The sequence below is a fragment of the Bos grunniens genome, chromosome 2, assembly GCF_055505025.1.
Source record: "Bos grunniens cultivar Pamir isolate PY7600 chromosome 2, Bosgru_T2T1.0, whole genome shotgun sequence".
Classification (NCBI taxonomy): domain Eukaryota; kingdom Metazoa; phylum Chordata; class Mammalia; order Artiodactyla; family Bovidae; genus Bos; species Bos grunniens.
Window position 1 is genome coordinate 39,218,778 of NC_141166.1, and position 14,673 is coordinate 39,233,450.

Below are 14,673 nucleotides of genomic sequence, written 5' to 3' on the forward strand. Positions count from 1 at the left end.
GACCCATGAAATGGAGAATCAGAAACCCCAGAGCCTAATCTCAACAGATAGAAATAGTTTCTGTTAACCACATGTGTGTCTACTTCATATAGAGAGAACTATACTGTATTTATTGGTATTTTCAGAGAAAAGTTAGAGAAATAATGTCTTCATTTAATTTATTGAACTTTTTTTTTTTTTACCACCATTGGACAAATAATTTTATAATTAGTATCAGCAGCTCTGTCAGGAGGAAAAAGATAACAATGATGTTTTATAACATCAATGAGTAATTTCATTTCTTAGAATTATAATATGCTTTTTTCAATAATTCACAAATACTTTCCATTGCTTAAGTCAAGTGCGTGTGTGTTCAGTTGTGTCTGACTCTGTGCAACTCCATAGACTGTAGCCCGCCAGGCTCCTCTGTCCCATGGAATTTTCCAGGCAAGAATATTGGAGTGGGTTGCCATTTCCTCCTCCAGGGAATCTTACTGACCCAGGGATCAAACTTGAGTCTCCTGCATCTCCTGTATTAGCAGGTGGATTCTTTACCACTGAGCCATTTGGAGCTAGGACAAACAAAGGAAACTTAGAGATTAACTACCTCTACTTCCAAATTTTACTGATAAGGGTGATGAGGCCTAGAGTTATAAAGTGACTTCCTAGCTGGTTAATGGTAGATCCCAAAGGAGAAGGAATCTTCATGATTCTTGACACAGAACTTTTTTTTTTATAGTGCTGTGCTTAGTCACTCAGTCATGTCCGACTCTTTGCACCCCATGGACTGTAGCCCACCAGGCTCCTCTGTCCATGGGGATTTTCCATGCAAGAATACTGGAAGGGTTGCCATGCTCTCCTCCAGGTTTATTTTATAGGCTAGATGCTAAATAGGTTTTCTTTCTTGTGTCAACTCAGATCAATTGGTAAGGCCTTTCTGTTGCGAAAGACTGTGAAGTTAAAGCAGGTACTTTAAGACAAAACTGCTCTTATTGATTAGTGCTGTCTGCTATGTGAACAGCATGGGGGAAATAACAAATGTGTGTTATGTCTTTTCAAAACTCTTCTTTATACACAATCCTTGAGGCTAAATTTTCAATATTTCTTCTGATTTGCTTGTAGCTGCCATCACTCACAATGTTACTTATGCTGTCAAAGTTTTCTATTCTAAGAGAGGTAATATGTCTCAGTGGGCCAAATTTAGATTTGATTACTAGGAAATATGTTAGTCTCAGTGTTGGGATCTTCATTGAGTTTTCTTGAATTGTTTCTCAATTTCTCATGTTGCTAAATGTCTCTGGCTTCTATGTTATTATCACATGGCCTGTCTGACTAGGATCTCAAAGCTGCCAGGGCAGGATTAAAGCTCTGAGTACAGGTTAACTCCAGCTTTGCTCCTCCTGAAATCATCTTTTAATATGAATCTTGAAATAAAGAAAAATAGATTCTAAATAGTTTATTTATATTTACTGAGTCTGTTTCATATGCCAAGCACTAATCTATATAGATTCCTGGTCATAAGAAACTCACTGTATTGAAGGGAAGACAGGGAAAGAAAAGTGTACAATTGGAGACATGATACAAATTCAATTATAAACAAAGGGACAAGACATAAAATATAGGCAGGAATCAGATGGAGAAAGATTATGCACAGCAGCTATAACATTTGGTTAGGATAGGAAGACTTTAATAGGGCAGTAAAGACTTCATATCCATTTTAAAATGACTGATATGACTAGAATGGAGAGCTTATTTGAAATAGGCAATATTGCATGTGGGCATCTAAGTCTGAATATTAGGAAAATATCCTATGAGATCCTGAACTAAGTACGAGACATTAGAGCTAGAGATAAGGAGATGGTGGACTTGCAGAAGCAGAATAGATAAGACTTGATAACAAAGTGGGAATAAGGAAAGAAAAATATCACAGTAGTTAAAAGCTTAGGGGTTCAGCCAAAAAAATTTTGACTCTAACCCTACCTAGTTTAGTTATAATGCCCTGGGAAAGGTTCTTCACTAAGGTTTTCAATTAATAGTACTTTCTTCATAGAGATGTTGTGAAATTAATGTTAACACTTGTAAAGAATTTAAGACAGTCCCTGAACTATACTAAGCCTTCAATAAATATCAATTGAAACTCTAAATTTTCTGTTTTGAGCAACTGAGTAATGATGATCTCATTCAAAGAGAGAAAAAGTTGGCAAGGAGAATCATGTTATTTTAGGAGTGTGTGTGGGAGCATTAATGAATTTTCCTTGAGTATCTATTGGAAATTCCAATGGATATCATGAAGAGACAGCTAGAACTATGGATACAGCACTCAGAAAAGTTAACAGGGTAGGATAAATGGATTGACATGATAGAAAAGGTAGTTGAAACTATGGAAGTATCAATAGGTAAAGTAATACAGGTGAACACACAGAAAGAGAAAAAAAAAAATCCCAATTTGGAAGTATAGGGGACATCGATTTTAGTTTTTTGTCACAAAAGATGTTTCTGAGAGGTGACAGCATAGGGTAGGGTAGGCAAAATTCTAAGATGGGCCCCAAGATTCCTGCCTCCTGGTAAACATCTTCTTCAAGTTTTTCATTAAAAAACATACTATCTTAGGTGCTGCAGTGAAACAATTTATATACCCTTAAAATTTTTAAAAAAATTATTGATAGGCTTTATTTCTTAGATAAGTTTTGGTTTAAAGAACAATTTGCACAGAAGGTGTACAGGGTTCTCATCTATTCTGGCTTTTCCAGCCCACAGTTTCTCTTGCATTGATGTGGTACACTTGTTTTATTGATAAGCCAATTTGATAGGTTATTATTAACTGAACTGATAGTTTACATTAAAATTCACTCTTTGTGCTGTAGAGTTGTATAGGTTTTTCTAAATAATGTCATCTACCCATCATTATGATATACAGAGTAGTTTCATGCTTCAAAAATTCTCTCTGCTCTACCTACTCATTCTTTCCCATGCCTCCCCAACCTCTGGCAACAACTAATCTTTTCATTGGCTCTGTAGTTTTACCTTTCCTAGAATGTCTTATAGTTGGAATAATATAGTGTGTCATTTTTTCAGATTGGCTTCTTTCACTTAGTATTTAAGTTTCCTCCTTGTCTTTTTGTAACTTGATAGTTCATCTCTTTTCATGGCTAAGTAACATTCCATTTGTATCACTGTTTGTTTATCCTTTTTTTTTTTTTTTTTGGCCACACAGAACAGCTTGTAGGATCTTAATTCCCCAACCAGGGATCGAACCTGGCCCTTGGCAGTAAAAGCGTGGAGTCCTAAGCATTAGACCATCAGGGAATTCCCCATCCATTCATCAACTGAAGGAACACCTTGGCTGCTTCCCATCCTTGGCAATTATGCATACAGATGTCATATACATTGTGTGTGCAGGTTTTTGAAAGATATAAGTTTTCAACTCATTTGGTAAAATTCCCTGGAGTGTAATTGTTGGACTATATTTTAAGACTGGCTATCTTTGTAGGAAACTGTCAAATTGTCATTCAAAGTGTCTGTACCATGGAAATTTTTAAAATAAGAGATTTGGAAATGCTTATGGGCCAAAATTAAAGGGTCATTTTAGAAGAAAATGCTGGATATATTTGAAAAAGAATAGTTAACAAAGTTCTGAAGCACAGCTGGAATCATCCTTCTTTTGTGGAAGAGTAATTCCTAAGAAAGGAGATTAAAAGGAAGAATGGTAGAGGCTAACTTAGAAGGAAATGAGGAAGAATGAGACTATGGGAGATCTCAGTCCTGATGGCCTATATAAAGCTGTGAAGTAATCAATTAGGTCCTTTGAATGATATTAAATAGAAAAAGCTGGATATCTGTCAGAAAAATATTAATAGCAGACTTGTTGTATGTCATTGAGTACTTGTTATATGTCCAGGTTTGTTTTAAGTATATCAGTTAATTGATCCAAAAAACTAAGAAGAGAAAAATGAGATACAGAAAGGTTACATAACCTGCCTGAGGTTACACAGTAAAAGTGCTAAAAGAAACTGTGAAGTCTGGCTTCAAAGTTATACTGTAACTTTCTATTACAATCTTGAGTATTGTGAAGTTGTGAGGGTTTGGAAGAAGTGCTATGAATTATGCAAGTGAGAGCTGCTTAAGGACATGTGAAAGAACTCTGCTAATTGTTCTTAGAAGAAGAAGAGCTAATGGTCCTTTCCATTCCCAAATCCCCTTAAGGTAATGAGTCATATGGAGGTGGAAAAAAAATCTATAATAAGCACTGTAAAGATCTGTTTTCAAAATAACATTTTAGTGGAGAATTAAGATTGGAGAGAATTAATTAATATTAAGTGGAGAATTATGATGGTTTACTTCTCATGCCTCACTGAAAACCTCCAAACATTTCTTGCCTTTGGGTAAGAGATCTGCCCTCCCTGCATGGTTTTCTCTACCTTGCTTTCTTTAATACATTTCCTTAATTCAGAGGAAGAAGCCAAAGAATTAAGTTAATTTGATTAATCATACCACTGAAATTAACAAACTACTCCATGATAATCACTTCTTATATTATCATCTCACTGTGTAAGACACTGAATTGAACATGGAGCTTTCCCAAAGATGGTACCCAGTGATAGAGTAGCTTTAGATCAGAAGAAGAATCTGGTTACAGGGCTTTAGGAAACATGTGCGAGGAAACTGCAAAAAGATCCAGACAGATGTAACCAAATGTATGTCAGCCTTGAAGGTTATCCTCTCTTTTAAATGGAAGGGTGAATTTTAATAGCGGCCAAGTGCCAAGTTGTCAGATGAGTGTATAAATAAACATTCTTTTCAAATAAACAGAGCAGAGAACAGTCTGGATTTTGGAAAATATTGCTTTAGTAAGCAGAATCCAGAATGCTGTGTAAGTATCTGAGAGTTAGTAGTAATATAAGCACTCATAGTAATTAATAAAAACAGTTTTGGCAAGAGCCTGCTGTTACTCTGCAGCAACTCACCAGAATTTTAAGACGAGGCATGATTGCTGTTGTCATGCGTCTATCAGTCAAAGTGTACAATGAATACACTGATGCTGCAGTTTTGGAATTTGAGGGGAGAGACCACACTTACTTTAAGCTCACACTAATTATGCAGGAATGGATATAGCCCAGGTGTCTTGGGCACCGTTAGCCCAAATAGCTGCTGTCTCTGAGGAGAACAGTCCCAGTGGTCCTTCAGTGAGCAGAACAAAGCTCCAAAGCCCAAGTTCATACTTTTCTGAGTTCCTTACTCTGGATTGCAAGGTTCTCCATGACTGACCTCATTACTCACAACTCTTAACCGCTCCACTTTGCCCTATGTATACTAGCCCTTCAAGAATCTTATACCACTGGTCTGTCTTCTTTATCTTTACAAGGCTGGCACCTTTTCACCATTTAGGTCTCAGTCCAAGTATAACCTCATCATTTAAGACTATTGATTAACCTGCCTGAAATTGTCTTCCCTATCCTGTTCCAGAAAGCTATTATTTTCCCCTGTTTTCTGCTTCATAAAAGTTATCATTCTCTGAATATTATATCTACTTTTTAAGGTTTGTCAGTTTCATCTACAGGATAGCAAGAGACTCTCTAAGATATTCAGGGATAAATCTAACAAAAATAGATGCCATTGTAGAAAAGATACCATAAATTGTTCAGAGGCATAGAGACTGGCAAAAGTACCATGTTTCTAGGTAGGGAGAGTCATTTTTAAATGATATTTTGTTATTCTTTTAAAAATGAGCTATCAAGCTATGGAAAGACATAGAGGAGCTTAAACACATATTACTAACGGAAAGAAGCCAATGTGAAAGGTGATACACTGTATGACCTCAGCTATTTGTCATTCTCTATGGAGACAGTGAAAATATCAGCTGCTGTAGAGGTTGGTGAGGGAGGGGAGACAGATGGGCAGAACGAAGAGGATTGTTCGGACAGTGGAAATACTCCATACGCTATTATGATGACGAATACATGTCATTATATATTTATCCAGAACCATAGAATGTGTGACATCAAGAGTGAACTGTAAGGTAAACTATGGATTTGGGGTGATTATAATGTGTCAGTGTCGGTTCATTAATTTAACAGATATCCCACTCTAGTAGGGTATGGGGGATATGGATAATAAGAAAAGCTATGTAGGTTTGGGGGCAGTGGAAAAATGAGAAATCTCTCAACTTTGTTGTAAGTCTAAAACTGCTCTAAAAATAAAGTCTTCTAAAAAGTCTTGTAATACTATGTTTTGCCAAGAATAGAACTGCCAGCAAGGACTTAATTTATAAAATAATTTTAGAGACTAATGTGGCAATATCTAGGAAAATTAAAATATATGCACAAAATTCCTGAAGTAAACTTTGGAGGGTTTATCACATATATGAACCAAAAGATAAGAACAATAATTACTCATCACAACAATATTTTGGTAGTGAATTCTCAGCATCCTATGCATATCCATGTATAGGAGGATAAATTAGCTATGACATAGTCACATGATGGAATAGTACTATATATAGCATTTAACATGTATAAATTAGAGTTCCATGTATCAACATGGGGAATTTTCCAAAATACAGTTCTGAACGAACAAAAAACGTGCAGAATTACAGTAATAATAACATCACAAAATAATGCTATATATTTTATTTATAGGTAGGCAAGGAGATCCAACCAGTCCATTCTGAAGGAGATCAGCCCTGGGTGTTCTTTGGAGGGAATGATGCTAAAGCTGAAGCTCCAGTACTTTGGCCACCTCATGCGAAGAGATGACTCATTGGAAAAGACTCTGATGCTGGGAGGGATTGGGGACAGGAGGAGAAGGGGATGACAGAGGATGAGATGGCTGGATGGCATCACCGACTCGATGGACATGAGTTTGAGTGAAGTTTCCGGGAGTTGGTGATGGACAGGGAGGCCTGGCGTGCTGCAATTCATGGGGTCGCAAAGAGTCGGACACGACTGAGCGACTGAACTGAACTGACTGATAATAACATAGTGAATATGTTTGACATCATTATTATTTTTTTATTATCTTGACCTGAGTTTCACCGAAAACAGGTCTTGAAATAATGGTTTACATGTTGCCTTTTACTAGGGTGTGCAATTCAAGGGGGTAGAAGTGAACTAAAAATAGACAAGCTAGGGAAGGAGGAAAGCTAACAGGATGGTGCATTACCAAGCTGAGTACTACCTTGTAACAGGAGCAATTGACTGCTTGATCTGGAAACTGTTCTCTGAGAACCTACTTCTCAGAATAACTGCTTGTCAAGAGAGTGTATCTACAGAAGGAAGCGAGAAAAGTGTATCTGGAGGTTTGGTTTGCTCTATGGAGTATTAGTTCCTTTGAAATAGGGAAGAACAAATCTGACTCCATATGAGATCTGTTTCTTTTACTTTAATCTTCATTTTCTGTTGCTTTTGCTTTGAGTTAAGAATGTCACCTATAGCTGGAAATACACAGGACGGCCCATTCTCAAGCCTCTGACCGTTAAAACTATAACACTTTTCCATTCATATAGGATAAAAAGGTGCAGAACAGAGAATAACAATTGTCTTGTTGGAGGTTTACAGGAAGGTTATGACCTGACCTATGTGGACAGCTGCAAGAAAAAAGGATTCCTACATCAAGAAATTTCTAACAACCAACTATGTCCCTCCCTCACCTTGTTTAAAAAAAATTATTCGCATTTGGTTGCTTTACAATGTTGTGTTAGTTTCTATTGTACAGCAAAGTGGATCAGTTATACATGTACATATGTCCCCTCCTTTTTGGATTTCCTTCCCATTTAGGTCACCACAGAACATTGAGTAGAGCTCCCTGTAAATACAGTCTGTTCTCTTTAGTTACCTATTTTATACATAGTATCAATAAGATATATATGTCAATCTCAGTCCATCCCATCCCCTCCTTTCCCCCTTGGTATCCATAAGTTTGTTCTCTACTTCTTTAAAAATGCTCTGCTGAAAATTCTTAGAGCTGAGGGTTTTGGGAAGGGGCAGGTGCTTCTCATCCTCTTGCACGGCACTGAAATAAACCTTCCTCTGCTCCAAATTTTGGTATTTCAGTGTGTTTGGGCTTACTGTGCATTGAGCACACAAACTTGTACTCAGTGATACTTTCACACACTCCCTGGACATGTATGTGTGGACACAGGCTCCTGCAGCATCTAATGCTTCAGCATCCAAAAGGATTTCTGGGTTACTAGTAGTGTATGTGGCAGGGGCACCAGTCAAGGTAGAGTTGGCAAGAGTCCAAATAGTATTGGTCTCTGCAGAAGTGATTAGAGCTTGAACAAGTGGTCACTGGCTCTAGAAACAGATGAGGCCAAGAGGATTCAATATGGCACTTAAGTTAAGAAATGATAACCACTATTCATTCTTAAAAGCAAGGACCCTGAAACCTGGGTCCTTCCTGGATTCAAATACCAGCATTGCAGCTCACAAGCCATGTAATATTGAAAATACCACTTAACGTCTCTGGGAGTCAGTATCTTCATCTGAAAAACAAGAATAACAAGCATAACTACTTTGTACAGCTGTTGTGAGGATTAAATTAAATGAATCAATATAGTTTCCGGTTCCAACTGTTGTATAACCAGTGATTAGTCTGTATTTTCATGGCATGAAACAACCATTTTATTGGGCTCATGATCCATGAGTCAGGAATTTAGGAAGTCTCAGCGGGGTACTTCTCATTTAGAGTCTCTCATGCAGTTACAGGTAGTCATGAGTTGAGACTGTAGTTATTTGAAAACTTAAATGGTCTATATGCCTAAGACAGCTCGTTTACATGGCTAACAGTTGATGTTAACTGGGAGTTCAGCCCAGGCTGTCCGTTGGAGCAAACACACACAGCCTCTCCTGAGTGTCAGTCTCTGGGTAGCTGGATTTTTACAGCTCACTTCACCCAGAGAGCATCCCAAGAGAACCAGGTAGAAGCTGCCTAGTCTTTTGTGATCTAGCCTCAAAAACCACGTAGCAGTACTTCTGCTGCAGTCCATAGGTTATAAGTAAGTCATTAAGTTTCCTCCAAATTCAAGAAGTAGCAACACAGATTCCACCTCTCAATGGGAAGAGTGTCAAATCTTGCAGCCATCTTTCAGAATAACCACAATATAAGTAAAGCACTTGGAACAGTGCCTGTTCTACTGTATCATTGGTATTATTCTTTGGATGTGATGCCATAGGCTTTTAGCCTTTTAAATGAACTCTTCTGTTGCTTAACCTTTTAAATTTTGTCTTGATTTTATAATCCATGCTGTTTCTTCATGGAGTGACACTGGGGAAGATGGACAAACAATTCTGGTAATTATCAGAGCTGGTATTATATAAACCTTGCAATTATGTGGAGAAAATGACTAGAGCATTTTCATTTAGTTTTTTCCTTGCCACTTGGTATCTTGTTAGTCAACACATCCCTGAAGCACAGGGTGAGATGACACATTATCACTCGCTGCTGCTTGTGGGGGGTGGGGGTGGATGCTAGCTGCTGACATCGCTTTAGAATCCACTTATTTGAAATCACAACACATGAATGATCAGTCCCTTAATAGATCAGATTTCTGTTTTAGCTTTAATTCATGCCAACCCTCTGATTCCTATCAATTGTCTGACAGCTCTGTTTCAAGAACACAAACATCTTTTTCTTCTACAGCTTTAAGACAGGAAGAAATAAGTACCTCGTATTTCAGGTACATTTCAATATCTTAAAGCCTATTTTTGCTTATTTCTAGTTTTATAAACAATCACATGTCTTTGGCTGAAAGAGTAGGAAAGCTTCCGGATACTAGAAGTCATATTTGCTGAGTCATTGTGTATTTATTTTCATTAAACATACGTATGTGGAATATTTAAAATATTTTCAATTCTCAGTCTTCATTATCATGCAGTTTGTTATATTGTTATGATGAAGATGTTTATATTTTTACTTTGTATTATGCTGCAATGTAATGAAGGAAGCTTTATTTTTTTAAGGTGGAAATGCTGAGCAGCCCCTTAGAAAACTATTTTTCAATTTAATTTTCCATCTGAAGTATATGATAAGATATTTTAAAAAATATTTTATACCACCAGTCTTAGAATGAAGAGATTCATGTTTTCCTAGAGTCTAAACCATTTCTGCACAGGAACCAATTTCGAAGAAAAATTTGTTCATTTTAGAAAGCATGTCCTTTTAAAATGCGGAAAATGCAGTATCTGCACTTAATAGTCTATGGATGTTTTCTTGCTAATGAAAGGTTTGTTTGTGTGTAACTGGCCAAGCTTTCAGAAATAGCTTAATCTGTGTGCCCTGCAATTTGTAATAATGAGCATTGGTGTGAGGAGACCTGTCAGTGCTGGGCTCCTTAGGAAATAACCAGGGAGAAGCAATCTCACTGTAACACTTCTCCATACTGCTGTGTCACTGTTTTTACTCCTTGTTCCATCTGTTCTCTGGTTCAAGGTGGGAATCTGTCCACAACTCAGTCATGAGGCAGCAGCACAAACCCCAGACCCTGACCCGCCCCTGCAGAGAGAGCACCCCAACTACATCTGGGAATCTGCTTGCAGAGAACCCAGCAGCGTGACCTTGGGCAGCACTTCCTCCCCAAAGGAAGGGAATCTGATTTGCAGAAATGTTTGCAACTTGATTTAAAATGCTATCAGACTCTGACAGCTCATGATTTTCTCTTTAAAAAAAAAAAAAGGTAAACGGTCACCACTGAACAAATACTTTAATATTTCTTTATTTTCAGCATAATCATTCCTATCGATGGAACCAAGATCAGCCTAGCCTGCCCAAGACCCTCTTGGGGATTCATTTCACATGGCACTTCTGAGCTACAGGTACAGCAAAACTCAGCTCTTCTCCTGTTTCCTGATCCAAAATGTTATGCATCTGGATCGATATCCTTTTATCTGATCAAGAAATAAACTATACATTTATCAACCCTGCTGCCGCTGCTGCTAAGTTGCTTCAGTCGTGTCTGACTCTGTGCGACCCCAGAGACCTACCAGGCTCCCCCATCCCTGGGATTCCCCAGGCAAGAACACTGGAGTGGGTTGCCATTTCCTTCTCCAATGCATGGAAGTGAAAAGTGAAAGTAAATTCGCTCAGTCATGTCCGACTCTTAGTGACCCCATGGACTGCAGCCCACCAGGCTCCTCCGTCCATGGGATTTTCCAGGCAAGAGTAGTGGAGTCGGGTGCCATTGCCTTCTCCGTTATCAACCCTAGTGCTGACTAATTGAATTCTAGAAAAAGTTGATAGATTTCTTGAAACCATTGGTTTTCAATTCTGGTGATTAGAATCTTACCAGTGGGGCTTAAAAATATTAATATCTGGGTTCCATCCTTGATCAATTAAATCAGATCACTGGGGAGAGGAAAATATGCAAATATTTTTACAAAGTTTTGCAGGTGATTTTAGTGTCCAAACTGGATGAAGAACCACTGTACTCTAATCTAACTAAAGTCAAACTATGCATGCATTAAACTATATACGCACGAGTGCTCAGTCATGTCTGACTCTTTGCAAACCCAAGGATTGTAGCCCACTAGGCTCCTCTGTCCATGGAATTTTCCAGGCAATAATACTGGAGTGGGTTGCCATTTCCTCCTCCAAGGGATCTTCCTGACCCAGGGATGGACCCTGCATCTCCTGCATTGTCAGGCAGATTCTTTACCACTGTGCCACCTGGGAAGCCCATATTAGAGCATAAACAAAAACTTAAAAGGGCTTAAAGACTTAAATGTAAGACATGATACCATAAAACTCCTAGAAGATAGTGTGGACAAAACATTCTCTGACATATATTGGACCAATGTTTTCTTAAGTCTCCCAAGGCAATAGACATAAAGCAAAAATAAACAAATGAAACCTAATCAAACTTAAAATCTTTTGTACAGCAAAGGAAACCATAAACAAAATGAAAAGACAACCTACAGATTAGGGGAGAATATTTGCAAATGGTGCTACCAACAACAGCTTAATTTCCAAAATATACAAATAGCACATACAACTCAGTAGCAATGACAACAATGAAACAACTCAATTGAAAAATGAGCAGAAGATCTAAGTAGACATTTCTCCAAGAAAACATATAGTTGACTAACATGAAGAGATGCTCCACATTGCTAATTATTAGAGAAATGCACACTGAAACTACAGTGAGGTACCACCTCATGCTGGTCAGAATGGCCATCATTAAAGTCTGCAAATAACAAATGCCGGAGTGGGTGTGGAGAACAGGGAACCCTCCCCCACTGTTGGTGGGAATGTAAATGGGTGCAGTTACTATGGAAAACAGTATGAAGTTTCCTCAAAAAGCTAAACATAGAGCTGCCAGTTGACCCAGCAATCCCACTCCTGGGCATATAGCTGAAAGACAAAACTATAAATCAAATAGATACATGCACCCCTATGTTCATAGCAGCACCATGCACAATAGTCAAGACATGGAAATAACTAAAATGTCCATCAAAAGATGAATGGATAAAGATGTGGTAAGTATTTACAACGAAATACTACTCAACCATAAAAATAAAATAATGTCATTCGTAGCAACATGGATGGACCTAGAGATCATCATACCAGGTGAAATCAGAGTCAAATGCCACGTGACATCACTTGTAAGTGGAATCTAAAATATGACACGAATGAGATTATCTACAAACAGAAACAGACTCACAGACATAGAGGACAGACTCACATTTGCCAAGGGGGAGGGGAATGGGGTAGGGATATATTGGGGTTTGGGATTAGCAGATGTAATGATTATATGTAGAATGGATAAACAGCGAGGCCCTAAATGTATAGCACAAGGAATTATATTCAATATCCTGTGATAAATAATAATGGCAAATAATATGAAAAATAATGTGTATATATATATATATCTAAATTACTTTGCTGTGTAGCACAAATTAAGACATTATAGATTAACTATATGTCAGTAAAATAAATTGAAAAAATATACATATATTTACATATGTATTCATATATGTTGTATATATTACATTCATGTAATGCAGAAAAGGTCTACATAAAAAAATCGAAAAATAGAGGAACTCCAACTGTCATACAAATACGATTAATCAAGAAAGTAGTGTTTATCATAGAAAAACCAGAAAAAAATTGCCATAAATGAAAACACAATCCTCTAACTTCTGCCTTCAAGGTTTTGATCAACATTTGATCATGGACTAGGTGCCATCCAAAATAAATTGGATGGTTAGTAATAATCAATGGTCTTTACTCTCTGTGAGAAATAATTCAAAATCAAATTTGACTACTTTGATTTTTTAAAACATGCCCACTCGTATACAGATGTGTAAATTTTAATGGGATTTTGATCAAAAATCATGGCTCTATATGAGTCTTTACATATGGTTGGGAGGGGGAAGAATGCTACATGGATCATCCAGTATGTTTTATTTTGAGCTTATTTGGTTGGAAGAAACAGACATATTCAGACTAGCTTAAACAGAGGGATACGTGACTCTCATAAACACAGAAGTTGTGTCTGGGCTTCAGTGAAAGGGAATTAGGTGCGGACAAGGGCATGACAAGGACCAGACCACCAGTTCAGGCTATAGGTCCATAGTTAGTGAGGCTTGGCTACACTCTGCAGGTCTGCCCACCCTCCCACCCCAACCCCACCATCCTTTTGCCTAGGGTTTAGCTGTCTTCAACTTGCAGTTAGTGGTTCCACAAACTGTGACAGAGCTGGGGGGAGAAAGATCATGTTCTAAACCATGACTATTTACGACAGCAGCAACTGTGGACAAAGGGGACAGACCGTCTTTGAATCTCTGTAAGAGTCAGGCCATGAGTGACTGCTTCAGGATAAGAGGGCAGCAGAGAAGGCAGCTGCCTAGTCTTTTCAAATATGAGAGGCTCCCTCTGCATGTGGAACGAGAAGTCTAGACTTGGGGTTGGAAAGCCTGTTGAACTAGACTTCTTTCATTAGTTAGCTGTCTTCTGTATAATACAAGGCTATTTTATATCAGTTTTCACTACAGAAAATGTGGCAAGAGTATATACCCCACATGATTGATTTAAAGGATTAAATAAATAGTTGAAAAACCTTTCTTCACCAGACGGTCAATACTGAAATCAGATTGATTATATTCTTTGCAGCTGAAGATGGAGAAGTTCTATATATTCAGCAAAAACAAGACTGGGAATTGACTGTGGCTCAGATCATGAACTTCTTATTGCAGAATTCAGATTTAAGATTGAAGAAAGTAAGGAAAACCACTAGACCATTAAGGTATGACCTAAATCAAATCCCTTACAATTATACAGTGAAAGGGACCAATATATTCAAGGGATTAGATTAGATAGAGTGCCTAAAGAACTATGAACAGAGGTTCTAACATTGTACAGGAGGAAATGATCAAAACCATCCCCAATTAAAGAAATGCAAAAAGACAAAATGATTGTCTGAGGACTTACAAATAGCTGAGAAAAGAAGAGAAGCTAAAGGCAAAGGAGAAAAGGAAAGATATTCACCTGGAGGCAGAGTTTCAAAGAATAGCAAGGAGAGATAAGAAAGCTTTGCTAAGTGATCAATGCAAAGAAATAGAGGAAAACAATAGAATGGGAAAGACAAAAGATCTCTTCAAGAAAATTAAAGATACTAAGGGAACGTTTCATGCAAAGATGGGCACAATAAAGGACAGAAACAGTATAGACCTTACAGAAGCACAAGATATTAAGAAGAGGTGG